Source organism: Somniosus microcephalus, unplaced genomic scaffold (assembly GCF_052327205.1).
Source record: "Somniosus microcephalus isolate GS21.2 unplaced genomic scaffold, FLI_Smic_1.0 scaffold156, whole genome shotgun sequence".
Classification (NCBI taxonomy): domain Eukaryota; kingdom Metazoa; phylum Chordata; class Chondrichthyes; order Squaliformes; family Somniosidae; genus Somniosus; species Somniosus microcephalus.
The window spans coordinates 498,691-503,698 of record NW_028225343.1 but is presented as its reverse complement, the minus strand read 5'-3'; positions in this window follow the sequence as shown (position 1 = coordinate 503,698).

Below are 5,008 nucleotides of genomic sequence, written 5' to 3'. Positions count from 1 at the left end.
GTAGGAATAGGTTCACGCGAATGAAGTAGTGCAGTCATAGTCTCATTAAACGCCACCAACTGCAATGTCACCTGATTAAGAGAATTCTCAATAACCACCACCAACTGCGATGATATCTGATTTAGTGTCATGCAAAGATTATCGATTCCCTGCCTGATAGAGTCGCTGGAGCCTACATCCTTGTCAGTGAGAGAGCTCAGCAATTGCCTGAAACCTGCAATATCTTGCTCCTCATCTTGTAGGTGCTGTTCTACTGAATGTCTTTCTGCTCCTCCCACGTGCACTGAAGTGTCAATATGGTGTCTGTCTGTGGAGCTACAGTCAGCAGTGACTCGCACCGAGCCACAGGGGCCAGGAGATGGTGAGATAGTGGGCAGTGACACAGGGTCTATACACTCCTGCTGCACTTGCTCACAAAGGTCAGGTTCCTCCTGTTCCTCAACCAGCTCAGTAACTGCTGCCACCGCAGCAGAAACACCTTACCCAATGCCCTCTGCGGCCGCTGACTCCACGCACTGCTCATCCCGTGTGTGAGAGGTCTGCTGTCCAGCTGTGGGAAGGAATTACAAAACATTTGCAAAGGTAAAGCACGATGTGCCACATCACAATATCCAGCACACACCTATCCTTATTCAACATATAGCTGGGCAGGCCAACTCACTTTGAGGGTCATTAATGTTTGTTTGAGATCCTTCCGCAGGGCGATTGCTAGCAACTCCGCACATCTATTCGACCTGTTCCACATGTTCGGTCAAAACCCTCAGCATGGCAACACCATCGCCTGTGCGTGTGTGTTCACTGCCATTGTGAGAACTCTTACTCTGATATTACAGAAGTAAAAAGAGAATCAAACAGCTGCATTTCTGACATGCTCAGCAAAGGCTTTGAAGACTGGGTTGGGTGTTTCTTAAAATCTGTGATTGAAGTTTTACAGCTCAAAGCAGTGGAATGAAGATAAGAGAACAATAGTTAACCCTGAGCTGGCCGCAAAGCCATAAAGTTTTATTGCTAGCTCAGGTGACTTTACCAAGAAGTAAATTCAGAAAATTAAATGCATAAGCCTTTTGAAATCAAGTTAAATTAAACTCTTTGCACTGTAACAGTACACTTTAGTTAAAACTGTACAAACCCTGACAGATCGCAACAAGTCATTGAATTTCTTGCACCATTGTTCCGCTGTACATGTAATGGTGGAGCTCGCACTGACAGCTTGTGCAACTTCCGACCACGCTGACATCTGACCTTTTCACGGTGCCCTCGACTGCTCATTCCCCTTGCTGCGCAGGCGCTTCCCCTTCACCTCATTGAGGAGATTGCTGAGGTCATCCTCAGTGAAGTTCAGAGTTCTTTTAATCACGTTAAATGTGGTCATTCCAGCCATCTCAATTTGCTAATTAACTGAATAGAATTAAAAGAATGTTTTCAAGGCTTTAAAAACTGATCAAATAGCTTCAATTCTCTTTAAAACTATCTCAGAATCATCAAAATCATTTAAACGTTTTTAAAAGTTTATAAAAGTTACCAAAACATTGATAAAAATACACATAACCTACCTGCACTTCTGTTCTGTAAGAATGAGTCCTCTCCAGCTGCTTGCAAAGATTATGGGCGTGTACTATTAAAATGAGACCTCAAGGGACGTGTCTCACTTGCACTGCACGCTACAGGCTTCGCGCTGGCTGCACTCCTGGGCGGCGTGACGTCACACGCTGCCCGGGAGTCATCTTTTTCAAACAGGAATTCCAGTCGTCCCTGGAGATGAACGCCGGGCGGGTCGGGTAAGTGCAGATCGGGGGCAGAGAGATTGCTTGCAGCACGAAGGGACAGATCGCTTGAAAAAAAATGCATCGACCAATTTAATAAGTCCAGAAAACATACTACCCTATCCTTGCTGCCATTAGTGTTCCCGGTAAGTGAATGTAAACATTGAAGTCGTGCAAATCAGTGCGTGAGGTAGACTCTGGTTTTGCTCTGTGACTGATAATGTTACATGGTGATGTACTGTTCCCCGGTATACAGTCACCCGATCCATGATATAATTCTGTTAAGTCAAATGTCACGAATTTCGTGTGTGGGATTTTTCCATTGCCTAAACAGAAAGGAAACCTCTGTTGTTAATTCACAGTCTCGTGGAATTACCAAGTTATTGCATTTAATGGAATATCATGAAGTGTGGAATCAGATAACAATTGCCGGCAACTGTTTGAGAGAAGGTATTAGTGGGAGTACCTGTCACTGTAGAACTGTCCTGAGTGTGGGTCATTAACCGAAGTGGAAGTAAAGAACATAAGAAATAACAGCAGGAGCAGGCCATTTGCCCCCACGAGCCAGCTCCACCATTCAATAGGGCCATGGCTGATCATCGACCTCAACTCCACTTTCGCGCCCGATCTCCATATCCCTTGATTGCCCTAGAGTCCAAAAATCTATCTATCTCAGCCTTGAACATATTCAAAGACTCAGCATTCACAGCCCACTGGAGCAGATAATTCCAAAAGATTCACAACCCTCTGAGTGATGACATTCTTCATCTTCTCAGTCTGAAATGGCCTACCCTTTAACCTGAGACTATGCCCCCTAGTTCTAGACCCGTCATCCAGGGGGAAACAACCTCTCAGCATCAACCCTGTCACTGCCCTTCAGAATCATGTATGTTTCAATGAGATCACCTCTCATTCTTCTAAACTTCAGAGACGATAGGCCCATTCTACACAATGTCTCATCGTAGGACAGACCTCTCATTCTAGGAATCAATCCACTTTCCCTTCTTTGCACCACCTCGAAGGCAAATATATCCTTCCTTAGATAAGGAGACCAAAACGATGCACAGTACTCCAGGTGTGGTCTAAACAAGGCCCTCTAGAACTGTATCAATTCATCCTTCCTCTTATACTCCAACCCCCTTGCAACAAAGGCCAATATGCCATTTACCTTCCTTGTTGCTTATTGTACCTGCATTTACCTTTCTGTGTTTATTGCACGAGGACACCCAAATCTATCTGAACACCAACATTTGAAAATTTCTCACCATTTAAAAAACATTCTGTTTTTCTATTCTTCCTACCAAAGTGAATAACCTCACGTTTCCCTACATTATACTCCATCTGCCAACTTACTGCACACTCACTTAGTCTATCTGTATCCCTTTTCAGAATCTTTGTATTCTCCTCACAGCTTACTGTCCCACCTAACTTTGTATCATCAGCAAACTTGAACACATTACACTCTGTCCCTTCATCCATGTCAGTTATATAGATTTTCAATATCTGAGGCCCCAACACTGATGCGTGTGGCACCCCACTAGTAACCGCCTGACAACCTGAAAATTATCCATTCATCCCTATTCTCTGTTTTCTGTCCGTTAACCAATTCTCTTTACTTGCTATTATATTACCTCCAACCCCATGAGCCCTAATCTTGTGTAATAATAATTTATTAAACGAATGCCTTTTGGAAATCCAAATATACTATATCCGCTGGTTTCACTTTATCTACCCTGCTTGTTACAGCTTCATAAAATTATAATAAATTTGTCAAACACGATTTCCATTTGATAAAACGATGTTGCCTCTGCATAATCATGGTCTGGTTTTCTAAGTGACTCGATACAACTTTATTAACAATGGATCCCAGCATTATCCCGACGGCTGATGTCAGTGGTGACATATTACTGGGAGTATCTGTCACTTTTGAATTGTACTGATTGTGGGTCACTGACAGGAATAGAACAAATGTGTTTTCTTTTGAAATCATGCTTTCAGGTGACTGAGGTAACCCTCCTTGGAACTGCCTTTGTGTTTGGAATCTATGAGAAAGGGTGAAGATATGCACGGTTGTTTGAGGAGGTTTTGAAATAATAACCTCAGACCTGACGCCAAAACACCAGATTTTGGTGGTAAAATCCCGGCCTTAATGACTGGCCTCAGACATGGAGAATGACTGATCTGTAATTTTCAATTTCTTTCCCTTCTCTTTTTCGCAGTTAATTAATTGGCGATTGTGATCCTGTCCTGAGGAATGTGCGGACTCTCCATCTGCACCACTCGCTACCTGGTGGCCATGGCAGCGGTGGATCTACTGGTCATTGTTACTCAGATCATAGTGAGGCGGATCAGATGGCATTATTTCCCAGTATCTTTCCTGGACATCACCCCTGTGTGTACTGTTATCCTTGTCCTGTCCGGTTTGGCCAACGAATGTTCTGTCTGGTTCACCATCGCTTTCACGTTTGATCGATTTGTGGCCATTTGTTGCCAGAAGCTGATAACAAAATATTGCACCGAGTAAATTGTGGCTGTGGTTCTAGCTACAGTCTGCATTTTGCTCTGTTTAAAAAACATTCCCCTCTACTTTACACGCGAAACTAGAAAGATAATCGACAATGTACCGTTTTTCAGCAGGTTGAGGCCAAGCTATTTTACTGAGGCCGGGTGGGTGGTATTTGCAAGGTCTGGTACGGTTTTAACTCCATTGCTCCCATTCACTTTAATGTTGCTGCTCAACGCTCTGACATTCAGAAACCTTTTACTGGCCAGTCGAGTCCGTAAGGGATTGAGGGGTGAGAGCAAGTGAGAGAATCGCAGTGACCCAGAGATGGAGAGCAGAAGGAAGTGTATAATTTTACTCTTCACCATATCCGCCAGATTCATACTGCTGTGGTTAACAAATGTTATACATTTCTTATATTATATAATTGCAGGAATAGATAATTCCACTACTTCTTTATATAACCTTCGACAGGTCGGTTATTTGCTGCAGAATTTCAGTTGCTGCACAAACACATTTATTTATGGGGTGACCCAGTCCAAGTTCAGAGAGCAGGTGAAGAGGGTGGTGAAATATCCGCTTACCTCAATTATTCAATTGATAAATAATCAGAAACAACTGAGCGCAGCCCAGAGGTGGAACCCAGTGTTTCCAGTCCATCAATGTAATATTTAGCCACAGATTGACTTCAACTGAATTACACATAAAATTGCTGGTGATCTGAAAATAAAACCAGCGGAGC